This window comes from Eleutherodactylus coqui, chromosome 3 (genome assembly GCF_035609145.1).
Source record: "Eleutherodactylus coqui strain aEleCoq1 chromosome 3, aEleCoq1.hap1, whole genome shotgun sequence".
NCBI classification, from domain to species: Eukaryota; Metazoa; Chordata; class Amphibia; order Anura; family Eleutherodactylidae; genus Eleutherodactylus; species Eleutherodactylus coqui.
Genome location: NC_089839.1, coordinates 201,200,230 through 201,214,751, shown reverse-complemented (window position 1 = coordinate 201,214,751; position 14,522 = coordinate 201,200,230). Strand labels below are relative to the sequence as shown.

The following is a 14,522-nucleotide window of genomic DNA, read 5'->3' as shown; positions in this document are numbered from 1 at the left end:
GCTGTGTGTGTAGAGGAAATAGGTGAGGAGGGGTCTGACTGGCACAGAGAGCTATGGGGTGGATGGGCAGCAGGAAACTACAGTCTAGTAAGGGCAAACACCACAGCAGAAAGAGCCTGTTGGCTCAGGGCTTTTTGGTGTCTTAAAGGGGTTGACCAATTACTAACCTATTAGAACATTTTAAAGGTAACAGAGTAGGGAGTGGGTTAATTCACAGACCCCATTAGCTGCAGTACAGAGCAGCTAGGAACAAAATGTATGTCTCTATCTTTGAAGGACCCAGCACATCCATGTATTACATAGATAGAACATTGATTTCAATGAGCACCATGTAATGCTCTATTTCCCCTGCGGAGGCGCTGCATGGGAAGTGAACACTTGTTGCCAGGTTCCAGTGCAGATTACAGCTGATCACTGAGGGATCCTGCTACAAGACAACCTGTAATCTGCTTATTTATAAGGGATCTTTCTAAAAAAAGGGATTGTTCAAGAAGGACAACCCCTTTAAATATGACAATGGCAGGCAGTGATGTCAGCACATCCAGTATAGGGGCAAGTGATGTCATTGCTGGGTACAAATATGTCTTGTACCAGTGTATACACTTCAGCTCTATGCTCACATCTCAGGACATGCCGCATTTCAGACACGATTAAACCATCATTAACATTTACAAAGTGTCTTTCACGGATCTCTAGTTTACTATTTCCGAAGTGTAACGGCCCGGAGTGTGGATGCCACTCACTGACCTCCAAGAACAGTCGTGCAGAATATTTACTGCATAGTTCTTCAGTCTCTGTCCACAGACTTGTGCTGACAGATAAAGCATGTCCCTACATAGTGCAATAACAGAGAGGCGCAGGCTGCATCCTAGTCTAAAGAGCTGACAATCAAACTATTAGAATTATCGTGCTGTATGAAGTGCAAACAAATGGATAAATGTTTAGATATAAAGGAACGTAGCTAGATATGAGATAGATAGACATGAGATAGATAGACAGATAGATAGATAGATAGATGAGTGTATAGATATTAGATAGATAGATAGATAGATATTAGATATTAGCTAGATAGATAGATATGAGATAGATATTAGATAGATATGAGATAGATATTAGATAGATATGAGATAGATATTATATATATAGATAATTTAAAACTATTTTTTGTGAAATACAGTAAGATAAGACAGAAGACACATATCAGCACTCTGTGACAACTCTGCTTGCTCCTTTTCTAATCCCCAGATAACACCATGAGAACATTCCTGCAGCGGATACATCTACAGAATTTTCTATAGCTCAGTGATGTGCAGATGCTTCATTACAGTCAGGTCTATGTGTATCTCAAATACTGCGCTCATGCTGCCCCCCTCAGATGATAGGTAGCCAGCAAGATATGGGGATATGCAGTCACATTTTGCTGGTCCCCTTTCCCAGTGACAGTCAGCTGATCGGGAATACTGGCAGTGATCCGCATTCAGTGGGCACTTGTGGGCATAAAGCTTCTGCCCAGGTGATTTTCCGGGATCCTTCATCCATGCAGATGCCCAAATCTTCACCCCTCTCACCCATCCAATGCCATATTCCATTAATAACCAGTAGTGCCCAGCATCGTTCTGCTGGTGAATCCCCTGCATTCTCTAGTATACCCTAGTAGTCACTGCAGAGCCCCGGGGGGCACACTGACAGCTGGTTCTACACAGGGCAATGCTGAGTGACACCTACAGATCCAGAGCAAAATGTTCCGCACATGATCCTACGGTCAGATGCGTTCCTCGCTTCTAATGGCTTAATGCAAGAAAAGAACTGAGATGCAGATTTGAATTTGTCATTTAACTCTTTAGGGCTGCACGGTTTCTTCATGGCGCTAACTTTCGGAGTCGTGACAAGGCAGTAGCTTTACCTGCAGTCCTATTTAAGTCAATAAATAATGTGTCGTGACATCGCCACCGATCGGGGTCAAATGACAAACTCAGCTTTACTACATCTTTGCTTATAGGAGTTATAAGGTAATGTAACATATAAAGACCTTTGACACTTACCTTGGAGGTGCAGCACCTGTTCTTGTCCTGTTGGGGCGCTGTAGGTGAAGTTTGGGGTGATAAGCAGTTCCCCAGGGATGGAAGGTGTCTATAGTAGTGGGGGCTTTAGTGCCATCATGATGATACAGGGGTCCCCTCTTTCATCCAGGGCTGTGATGGGACTGGGAAGGTAGACAGTTTCCCACTGGTTGAAGGAGGCAGCCCCCAGCTCCTGATCCAGCTGCTCCCGGGGATGAGGATGTGCGCTGCAGGTGTGTGTGTGTCCGTGTGTGTGCGCTGCAGCCTTTCAATCCCTCCTTCTCTCTCCTTCCCTCTGTTCTTCCCACTACAGCCCTCCCTCTCTCTCCCTTTTCCACTCCGACTCTTCTCTCAACTCCCCCCACTTACTACACTCACTGCATCACCCCCTCCCCATACAAACTCACATACACACATACATACACCTACGTATACATACACACACACAGAAAAAATAGACATATACATACATAGACAAGCACACATACATCCAAATACACACAGATATACATATACATACATCAATGCATATATACATACAAAGACTCATACCTGCACATGCAAATACAGGCGTTCATACACACGCCAGCATACGTATTCACATACACAAGTATGGAAACACTCAAATACACATTAGGGCTTGAACAGACGAACGTGTTTGTGCACGTAAAAATCACGGTCGCAAAACGTGAGGAAATGAACCCATTGATTTCAATGAGTTCGTTCTCATGAACATGTTTCTCCCGCACAATTCCTGAACGCAAGAAAAGATAGGACCAGCCTTATGTTTCTGCGTGTTAGACAGAAAGCTGCCATAGAAGTCTATAGCAGGTTAAAAAAAACAAGGTGAAGAGTGTGACCCCGCGGACAACCCTCGTTCATGCACAAATTTGCTCCGTTGCGGTAAGCGTATTTGCGCATACATTCATCGGTCGAAGCCTTTTATACAAAAAGTACCCCCAACTTCCATAGCAGTTTCCAATACACTGCGTAGTACAGACAAGTGAAACAGTTTAAAGGACACATCAGGTCAAACACGTAGGACGGCCTCACACGGGAGTATTTGCACCCGAAAATCAGCACGACAAATGCACAGCAAGTAGAGCCCATTGATTTCAACAGGTTCCTTCACGAGTTTTTTTCCGCGAGGGGAAAAAACACAACATGCTCTATTTTGGTGCGCAATTGTGCACTGATGGCCCCTGTCTGCCCAAAATCGCACAGTGATCTGCGTAATTTCACGGGCTTAAATGAAAACTCCTGAGCCTACCGAGTCAGCCGACCTGCTTACTAAGTAGGCTGCCCTGCCTGCTCAAACATGGCGCTGCTGGAACCGCACTGATGGGAATGGTCCCAGCAGTGCAAAAAAGTACAGTAAAAAGCACCAATATGGGTGCTATAGCTGTGATTGTGCACCCTGCATAGCACATAAACGTCTCACAATAGCGAACGTATATATGCCCATGCCTGTGTGAAGCATCCCATAGTAACCCACTTAAAGGCTGCTTCACATGGGTGTATTTGCGTGCACAAAATTTGCACACACAGACACAGAGAATAGAGCCGATTAATTTCCTTCACATTTCTTTTTTTGCGCACTTGGATAAAAATGCAGTATGTTCTACTTTTGCACGAATTCGCCCACCAAAGGTCCCCATAGAAATCTAACGGGGGTTGCGCAAGCAATACGCGATGGAAAGCGCAATACGCTGCAAAATTCCACATGAAAAATAACACATCTGGAAGTTATTACGCTAAGGACGGTTTCAGACGACCAAATGCACAATTGCACGCGCTTCAGAGAAACGTATTTCACAGTGAACAACCTTGATTTTCACTCACATTTGCGTATAGCACTGTACATTTTGCGCACACAGGGCCTGTTCACATGCGTGTTCAAAACACCCCCACCCTGATTTGAATAGCTATTTAGCTTAATGAGGTCCAGATGTGTTCTTTTCCCCATGGTTTTGCGCAGTGTTTCACACGTGCCCTTGTGGATTTGCGTATCTCCCATAGACTTCTATGGGGGCCTTTGTTGTGCGATATGCAGAAAGATAGAGTACATCCATTTCAAGCATGCACAAAGCACATTGATGAGAGCGAACACATTGACATCAATGGGTTCTATTCTTTGCGAATTGCATGTATATTATTACAAGATCCTGCACCCACAAATACCCCGGAGCTGTCGGGACTATCCAGACATCTTCCATCCACTTGTGGAATCAATGCAACCTTGAGTTGTTGCACTTGACTGAGCTAGAGGGGATTCAACATGATATTAGTTTCTGTCCCATGGCTTCTGGCACGTTAGTGTACACTTAGTGTTGACACCCGGCCGGTAACCCACCGGCCTAACCGGTATTTTTTCTACCAGGCCGGTGCCAGTATATTCAGAGCCTGCACTGCCCTCTAGCACCGGTTAACTCTCCTCCGGCAGGGGAAACACGGACCTGCAGAGCCGACAGCTTCCAGGGCCTCCGATGATGTCATGTCATGTGATACCCAGTGTGGGAGGAGTCAGGGATCACATGACCACAGGGGCTAAGTAAATGTAGGACTCTGCAGCTGTGTGTGTGTATGTATGTATGTATTGAGTGGAGGTTTGTGTGATGTGTGTGGAGGTCAGGTTTGATGTCGCATAGCTGTGTGTGTGATGTGTGTGGGGGCCAGGATGGATGCAGTGGAGCTGTGTGTGTGATGTGTGGGGATCAGGATAGATGTAGTGGAGCTGTGTGTGTGATGTGTGGGGATCAGGATAGATGTAGTGGAGCTGTGTGTGTGATGTGTCGGGGTCAGGATGAATGTAGCAGAGCTGTGTATGTGATGTCTGGGGATCAGGATGGATGTAGCGGAGCTGTGTGTGTGATGTATGGGGTTCAGAATGGATGTAGCGGAGCTGTGTGTGTGATGTCTTGGGATCAGGATGGATGTAGCGGAGCTGTGTATGTGATGTCTAGGGATCAGGATGGATGTAGTGGAGCTGTGTGTTCGATGTGGGGGGGTCAGGATGGATGTCCGGCCAGCCCTACAGTGACAGTGTCGGGATCCGAAGAGGGGAGTGGAGGAGCAATACTTGCAAGAACACGCTGGACAGGATCCAGGAGATAAAGGAGGAAAAAAATGCTGTGATAAGCCACACCACCAACACGACCCTTTTTAATCATGGCCGGTATTTTTTTGTGACAAAGGTGGCAACCCTATGTACACTATATGGACAAAAGTATTTGGACACTGCATGGTTTTCAGAAAAAGTGCTTTATTATTCTATTAAGTAATGTGTTGGCCCTCCTTTTGCTTGTATTACGGTGCCAACATGTCGGGGTATACTTCCCACAAGTTCTCTGTAAGTCTGGGTAGGAATAGCTCGCCATTCCTCGTGCCAGGCTGTGAGAAGAGATTATTGTGAAGATGGGCATGGGCGGTGTGGTACCCTTCGCTCCAGTCTGTCCCACAAGTGCTCAATCAGAAGAATGAATAGTTATTACAAAATGAGCAGCTTTTTGTTTTACCCATACCCTTCCCAGCATACCGTTCAGCAAACTCAATATTTGCATATTTGCTGATTTTCTGCAGTGTCCAAATACTTTTGTCCATGTAGTGTATAGACCCTCACACACATACATGCACACACAAGCACACTCAGGGGTTAAACACATTGTTTTTGTCCCATTATGCAGCTGTGAATTCAATGGTTTCGTTTGCACTTATTGGGATTCTCACCCAGCAATAGTACACCATTTTTTAGGCTATGGTGTTAAGTTTGAATGGCTGAACACAAAAACAACCCTTGTTTATGTGCAACTATGTTCCATAGCGGTGAGCGTAGTCGAGCATACGTCCATCTGAAACTGCCCTCAGGACGGATTTATATGAGCGGCATTTTCTCCTCTTGCATGGCCACGATAATCATGGCCGTATAAGAGGATCAAACGAAGCGACTGATATCAATGGATTTCAGTGGTTTCATTTTCACTATCAGGATTCTCGCTCATTAATTGTACAGCCGAGAAGAGATAAAACTTAGTAAATACTACGTGCGTGAAAGATCGGGCGGCACCTATCTTTCCCCTTTTTTTTTAAAGTCCTGCGCTCTGGCGCGGAATTTGAAAAGCTGGAGAAGGGGAAGAAATTCCCCTCATTCAGGCACAACTACGCTCGGTGCTGGCAAACGTAGTTGTGCCTACGGACGTCTGAGTGGGCCCTTGTTCACACACACACACACACACACACACACACATATATATATATATATATATATACACATGCACACACAGAAGCTCTCATACATACACACAAACACACAGACCTTACATGTACACACTCATATACTCAGTCACATACGCATGCAGAACGCTACATACGCACAGACACATACAGATATTACATACACTGATACACTTGCAGATATTACATACACTGATACACATACAGATATTACATACACTGATACACATGCAGATATTACATACACTGATACACATACAGATATTACATACACTGATACACATGCAGATATTACATACACTGATACACATGTAGATATTACATACACTGATACACATACAGATATTACATACACTGATACACATGCAGATATTACATACACTGATACACGTGCATACATTCTCATACACATCCATGCATACTCTCAGGGGGCCTGGCATGAGTGAACGTCCTATCTTTTCTCAGCCATAGTATTAGCACAAAAACATATGGACGTGTTTTTCTCCCCTTATGTGGCTGTATAACAGGGCAAAATGAAACCAGTGATTTCAATGGAGTTCAGTGGTTTCGTTTTCACTAGCTTTTTTTTTCGGCCGTGAATAGTACGCGTGGGAAAGATCAGGCAGCACCAATCTTTCTGCGTTTTTTTTCAAACTCCTGGGTTCTGACGCAGACTGGCAAAGGGAAGTAATTTCCCTTGTTCAGATGCAACTATGCTCCGTATCAGCGGGGATATTTGTGTCTATGGCAGTGTATTTTCACCCTTAAGCCGTGAAATCCGGATAGTGAAACCAAAACGACTGAAAATCAATTGAAATCTGTGGGTTTGTTGTGTCCCGTTCATGTGTTTTTGCCCTTAAATATATGCACATTACATACACGCTCTGAAACACGTACTGTCATACACAGTCACACGCACACAGGCAGACCTCTACATACACATATATTCAGATACACATAAACACAAATATTTCCCTCTTACACACGCACACACCCACTTCATCCTTGTCTTGCATGAATCCCCCCTTCTCTCAGGTAGGTACACTGCCTCAGTCCCTGCCGCCATAGATGTATGGAAAATCTAGCCTATAAATAGTGATCATGCAGGTCATCTCATCCTCCTCCGTGACAGCCTCTTTTATCAGTTAGAAAATATATGAGACGTGCCTGGAAAGGTTTCTTGGCTGCTGTGTTTTATTAAAGTGACTATACAGTCAGGGGCTCAGAAGCAATATACAAGTCAGTACCTGCAGGGGGCGATCACCTGCTCACTGCATGCTGTGTGATTATATCCTAGCTACAAAACTTACAGATGTCTGCAGTAGTCTGAGACACACCCCCTGTTTCATCATTGGTCCAGGCTACTGCTTTCTCCCTTCCCCCAAAGCTCCGCCTCCTCTGATTGGCTGCTGTGTATAACATGTATCTGTCACAGGCTCAGCAGGAACTCAGTGCAGGGAGAGCTGTTATAAAAAAAATAGGTCCATACATATGAATGAAATGTAGTGATTGCAGATAGTTATCTATGTAAGATCTATGTAAGCGGGATTATATTCATAGTGTATCAAACCATTTTACCATGCAGGGTGAGGCCACATACATGTAGGAAATTTAGGGAGGTCACATTGGATATTTTTCAGTTTCGTCGGCTTACTGGGGTAAGCGTTGCATTACTCTAATGACATCATGTCACCTGTGTCGGGTTATTAAGAGCATAAGATATTTGCAACCTGGCAGAAGTGGTGCTATCAGGGGCGTAGCAAAGGCTTATGGGATCAGGTGCGAAAGTTCAACTTGGACCCCCTGCCTCACAGCTTCCCTTCATGTTATCAATTACTGTACAACATTGATTTTAGCCACTGGAAGTACAATATGAAGGTTACTGTTTAATGACAGCAAGCAGAGATCTTAACAGTAGATGCCTGTACACGCTGTGCAGTATCAGCTCACCACTCAGTGCCCCCTGTGGCCATGTCGGGTATGGCATCTCATTTTTTTTCTATTTGCTTACATCAGTGGGCTTATATAAGGGTCACCACAACAAGCCCATCTACATCTATTCACAATCCTCCAAAAATAATGCCAGCTATGGTGGCTTCCTAACAGTGCCAGATGTGTTGTAAATTATACATAGCTCTTCCAGCTGGTCACAGTGCACCATACTAGTGCCAGCTGAGTAATTCCATTGCCACTAAATGTACTGGCATGATAATAGTGCCAGCCAAGGTACCTTCATAATACACTATACTGCCAAAAGTAATCAGACAGCTGAGCAAGACTGAAAAGTGGTATTTATTTCCATGTGTTAATATTTAGCGGCAGAGGCGTAACTTGAAGCTTCTGAGCCCCAATGCAAAACCTGTAACAGGGCCCCCAATTATAATGCTTTATTTATAGCACTGTGCTCCCTATATAGAGAAAAGAGGCCTTATGGGCCCCCTAAGGCTCCTGGGCCCGGGTGCAACTGCATCCCCTGTAGTTACGCCCCTGTTTAGTGGGTCTCCTTTGGCCCTAATGACATTGGATACTCTCCATAGTATACTTTCTACTAACGTCTGATACATTTCAGCTGGTATTTCCCTCCACTCATCCAGCAAACGCCTGGAGAGTTCTCTAATAGAAGATAGATGGTGTTCATATGTCCAGACCCAACATTCCAGTTTGTCCCGAAGATATTCAGTAGGGTTCAGGTTAGGATTCTGCACAGTAAAGTCCAATCATGGAACATCCATATGCTCAAACCAACGTAAAACTGTGTTGGATTTGTGACAAGGCACGTTGTCTTGTTGGAAGTATGGCTGACCATTCCCAGAGTACTGTCACATTGTCGGCAGCACATTATTGTCAAGTTACACCTCCATGTTAATGGTTCTTGTGACTACAACCAATGACCGAGACCATGGCACTTAAAACATCCCCAGACCATAACGGAACCTCCGCCGTACTTACCTGTTGGCACAGCACACTAAGGCCGCTTTCACACGGATGACAAAATTGCGCGATTTTCTTACGATGCGACAGTGCTACAAATTGCATGTATGTGAAGCCCATGCTTTCCAATGGATTCCTTCACTTTAGCAATGTTTTGTACGCTGCTACATTGTGAGAAAAATAAAATCGCAGCATGCTGAATATTGCCGTGATTTACAATGTTTTGTAGCCCATGTTTCCATATGGAGCCTTCCTTTGTGTTGCATCGCATCGCATCGCACAAAATCGCATTTTTTGTCCGGTGCGATGCATCTTTAACAGCAGTAAGTCCTACTGTTTTCCCTACAATAAGCCTTAGCTCTATTTAAAAAATAAAAAAAACAATACATTACCTAACAGGTGCAGCCCGTTCTCCTTCCGAAGCTGTGCCGCACTTGTTTGAGTCTTCAACCGCCGCTTCCTGGTTCCTAAATCCTACCTCCAGGAAGCACTGGCTCTGATTGGTTCTCGAGTGCCATGGCTCAGCCAATTAATGCAGTGCTCGATGAACCAATCACAGCCATTCAATGCTATGGCTATGATTGGTGCATCAAACCAATCAGACCCAGCACTTCCTGGAGACGGGATTTATGACATTAGAACGTCCTTCCATTACTGTCCAATCACAACGGTCCTTGCACCAGTGTAGATGGCCCAATGAATTTTCCTTGGAAGAAACGTCCCTTTGGCGGGAGTCTTTTGGCAGGAGTGAGCTGGAGAGAGGAGAGTGTTAGAGTTTTGGGGCAATTTTGAGCCATCCAGGTGGAACGAGGAGTTCGAACATTTGTAAACTGTTAAAACACTGTACATCTTTACACTTTCTTCTTTTGGATGGTACTTCTGCGGTAACGCAGGCAGGATGATGCAGCACAAAGGATTCAATCCTGTTCATAGTGAAGGAGCTGGGAGGGCAAGATGCTGGCTTGTCACAGCGGCACTTACCACACTCCCTCCTCGAGGGATGCACGCAGCCAAGGGCAGCGCTGGGCCTCTTCCAGACACCCTGGCATAGGGATGCCCAATAGATGGTGGAACAGGGATTGCAGTTGTTATGGGTGACACCACCATTCCGGTATCCACCGGCATGAACATCGGTGGAGAATAAATGACCTGCAAACAGGAATAGAGTACCTCAGGTCCCTGGGAACGGTCAGGGCCTGAAATACGTTTACTGGGTAGCAACTCCACAAATAGGCAAAAATAGACAGTATTCCAAATGCAGGTAGAGTTATGGATATATACACACACAGACTGAGTACCTCCACACAGCGATCCCAGACTTCAGGACACCTGTGTGTGTGACAATTGTAGACACGTACCTCCACCCAGCGGTCCCAGACTTCAGAACGCTTGGGAGTGAACAATTGAAAAAAGAAGTGTACCTCTGCACTGGACCTTGAGAAAGTCTTACTTACTAGTTGCTCACTCTCTTTCTTGGGGGCTCACTCCATCCTCATCACAGAAACAAATACTCCTGGAAACCTCTCCTCATCTTCCATCTTCAAAACATGAAAGCTGAAGGTGCCCTCATGTGTTTCTATGCTTTGCTCTCTCAGCTGTAACTGAAGAAGGGACACACCTTGGAAGCCCTTTCCCACTCTCAAGCACTCACATTTATAGCCTCTCTCATATCACTTGACAGGACATAAATTGATACATTTACAGACAGTCACACTTTGCAAGCATTAACCCCTCATTTGCTGCAGCTGTGCAATACACATAACAGAATGACAAGACAGTTTTGCATAGAGCAACTACATAAGACATACCTGTATGACATTATGGAGGGGGCCAGGAAAGCATGTTCTGGGCCACTACACAATGCTATCCATCCTCAGAGCTCCAATAACAATGCCATCCATAGGGCTGCCTTTAAGAGAGCTTAAAGTATTGTAACTCATACACAGCAGCAGGTTACAGTGAAACATTGTAGTGCCAGTGAGTAATCTTATTACAGTTCATTCCAGACTGTACAAAAGGGTGTGTTTGAGGGAGGCCTTAGTCGCTTAAATGCACTCTGCGTATTTAAGCGACTGAAATGAGCCATTAAATGACGTTGCTTTTATAGTACATCTGTAAATAGATGATCATAAACTATACAGAGTTTTTTGGCATACCGAAATGTGCAGGCAAAACCTGGAAATGTGAATACATTGAAATCACTAGATCTTATTCTCAGCGTATTGCTGACGCAATTTTTATGTGCACAAATACGCCCATGTGAAGCCGTCCTTTTGCGTGTTTTTCTACTACACAGAGAACAGAACCCATTGATTTCGTGTATATACTCGTATATGCTCGAGTACCTATGGTGGATATATTTACGAATGAAGTTCTGGTGAAGTAGGATTCCTGTATACATATTATATCCGGGGATAACTTGTTATAATCGAGAGAGGCGTTTTTACACTTGGTAGGGGAGTTAATCCCCTGTACATTGTGCGATGTAATACTATACATTCTGCTTAATGAAGCATGCCATGTACCTCATCCAGCAGCACATATAAGGCACAGTGAGATAATTGTAAGGAGCAGCGGCATACAGTTGCTCACAGCCAACGGTTAGGTTCCGCCCGCAGGTGCAGTGACTTCTGGATATCCCCCTCGGCTGGCCGAACGGTATGGCCGGAGGGAAAGCAAGCGCTTTAGTGGGGCGCACTGAGGCACCAGTTTAATTCCCCGCTCCCTTGCCAGAGTGCAGCAGCAGGGAGCACAGGAATGTATGGGCCCCATGTTGTAGCCTCAGGAGAAGCAAAGAATAGTAGGCCCCGCTAAGCATGGGAGATTTGTGCACCGACAGGCGCCTGATATAAGTAAAGGAACTGAGTCATACCAGCTCAGTGCAGTCCAGTGGTGCAGGAGTGTAAGAGGTTAATTTTGTTGCTAAGCTATCAAAATAAGAATTAAATAGTTGAAATACAAAATGTGCTTTGGTTAGTTAGGAAAGATAGAAGCCAGGTGGCCAGGAACTGACTCCTTTGAGTTGTTCAAGGTTTCTGCTTATCTATGGTACATTCACAGGATGTCCTGGCTCCAAGTTTTCTCTTTGCAGTAGTTCATTAAGAAGGAATGTGTTGTTGTAATAAAATGCTGACCAAGAGATAAGCGCATCCTGCCTAGATAATGGCCTATGGTCTATATAATCTAATGTATTTTCTTGAATAAACTAGAATTCATTCTGATCACACACGCTGCTTGTGTTGTCAGCTCATGTCTTCTCCAGGTACCCGTTAATTGCTTATACTTATTTGGACCCAGGCCACATTAGCATTTGGTCTCCTTTGAAAAGACCCCCTACAGTTACTTGGCGCCCAACGTGGGGCGGAGTTTATTCTTTACCTGCAGCCGATATCTGACGACGCCAACTGCCAACACCACGGGACCAGGATCATGGGAACCCAGACTCCAAAAATCACTGGTGAAAGGTAGGCCCTTGACCTGCCACTCTGATTCTGGGTTCCCCTGACTTTGGGCTCCCTGTTGACAGAAGGTTAGTCGCTGCATGTATTTATAAGAATACTTTGCCCTGTTTTAAGTATGATGTTCATGAAACTGTAATAGATGGAAGAACTCATACCCTGTTGTTTTATGCCATGTTGCCTGAGGGAATTCTTGAAGTTTCGGTACTGGTTGTTTGTATCACGTTGGCAATTATCTGTTTTTGTTGGCTTTGCTATAACATCACCAAAAGTTCCCTGAGAGCCGAAGTTTGGTCTCCCCTTTACCCTCCGAAGTAATCTGTGTGATTACTGGTAGAGGCTGTAAAACTATTCCGGGACAAGGAAGACCGTGTGTCGTGTCCTCCTATAAAATACTGTGTGATATAGTGTCCTGTATACTTAGTGAAGAATAGTGAGCATATGAAGATGGGGGCAGGACAGTCTAGGACATATCTTACCCATATCTATATTATAAGAGAGAGGGAAGGGGAGGACATCGGTAAACAAGCCTATACTTAAAAAGGTGGGAACTTTCAATTATGAATTTTGGTCCCAATTTAAAGATAAAAATACTACGTGACTTAAAGATATCAGAGACGCCGGTTTAGAAAAGAACAGGTTTGCAGAAAGCGTCCAAAGGGGCAGTAGTGAGCCCGGGAATCCTCCCTACTGACCTCTATACAGGTACACCTTTGGGTTGCGAGAAGCCTAGGTAGAACAGGACTAACTTTAAATGGTAAATCCTGGGGAAATCTTCTTTTGTGGAAGAGGAAAAATAGAGTCAGGGAAGGGATAAGAGGGCTCTAAGGAACGGACAATATGGAAACAGCTAGAGAAATAGCAAAGGTCAGAGAAAGCAAGTTAGCCATGGGGAAAGAATGTAGTAAGTTGTTGAGAAAAGCAGGTGTTTAGAATTTTGGGAGTCTCAGACCAGCGAGTTTGGGAAAGATTCAGAGATAGTCAAAGGTTGGATAAAAGTATGTTAGACAGATGGATTGAGGCAAGTGTAGATACGGCAGTTATCAGAGAAAGGGAATCCTTTTATAGTCTGTGTTCCTTTGGAACATAAAGCAAGTTCATGCAGAATCTGTGGACAACTATGTGACAAATAACCATTATTGTTTGTCTTGTATGTCTTGATGTTATGTAATCTAATCTTTGTTATACGTCTTAGTTTTCTACAACAAAGTGTAAGAAAGTTATACCCCACTCACATCTGTGGGGGCTTTTAAGAATACAAGGGTAAAGAATGCGGCGAATGTTGCGCTGTTAGAAGCGCTTAGCATGTTGTCTTTTCTATGTGTTTAACTATTCCCCTGCCGTCCGTGTTTGATAGTCTGTGCAGAGAAATATACCTCTTATAATTACTAATGATTAATGTTGTGTAAAGTCTGAATGTTCTGGCCGCTCTCTAAAATCTGTTTCATAGAGAGATAAAATTCAAGGTTATAGAAGAAAGACAGACGTTGATGAAATAAGAAACTTGTAATGAATTACGTGAATTAATTGTCTTGAAAGTGGAAAGTATGTAGGGATTTTGAGGTATATTTTTGCTTTTTGGGTAAATGTCAGTTCTGTGATTGGTTGGACGTCTGTATCACTGCTGAATGCTGTTAGTACTATACTGACTCTGAGAGAATGTGGAGCTAGATGATGAAAAGTACGTAATATTTCATTCCTCTCTTCTCCGAAAGGAGGGGTGAGAAGCTTGGGCAGTTAGGAAAAGTTTTTTTTTCTTTCTTCTTTCTCAAATTTAATGAGACATTGCAGGCAGGATTAGGTTAATAATGAATTTGCTTAAAGAAATCATATTCCAATATGA

General features: G+C 44.1%; 1 protein-coding gene across 1 annotated transcript in view; it reads right to left on the bottom strand.

Annotated features, from left to right (window-relative positions):
* The window catches only part of LOC136621338 (G-protein coupled receptor 22-like), a 218,994-nt gene extending 216,700 nt beyond the window's left edge, over positions 1 to 2,294 (bottom strand). Inside the window, exon 1 of the mRNA XM_066596784.1 lies at positions 2,043 to 2,294. The gene's annotated coding sequence lies outside the window, so the exon portion shown is untranslated. The remainder of the gene's footprint in view (positions 1 to 2,042) is intronic.
* Positions 2,295 to 14,522: the final 12,228 nt, after the last annotated feature.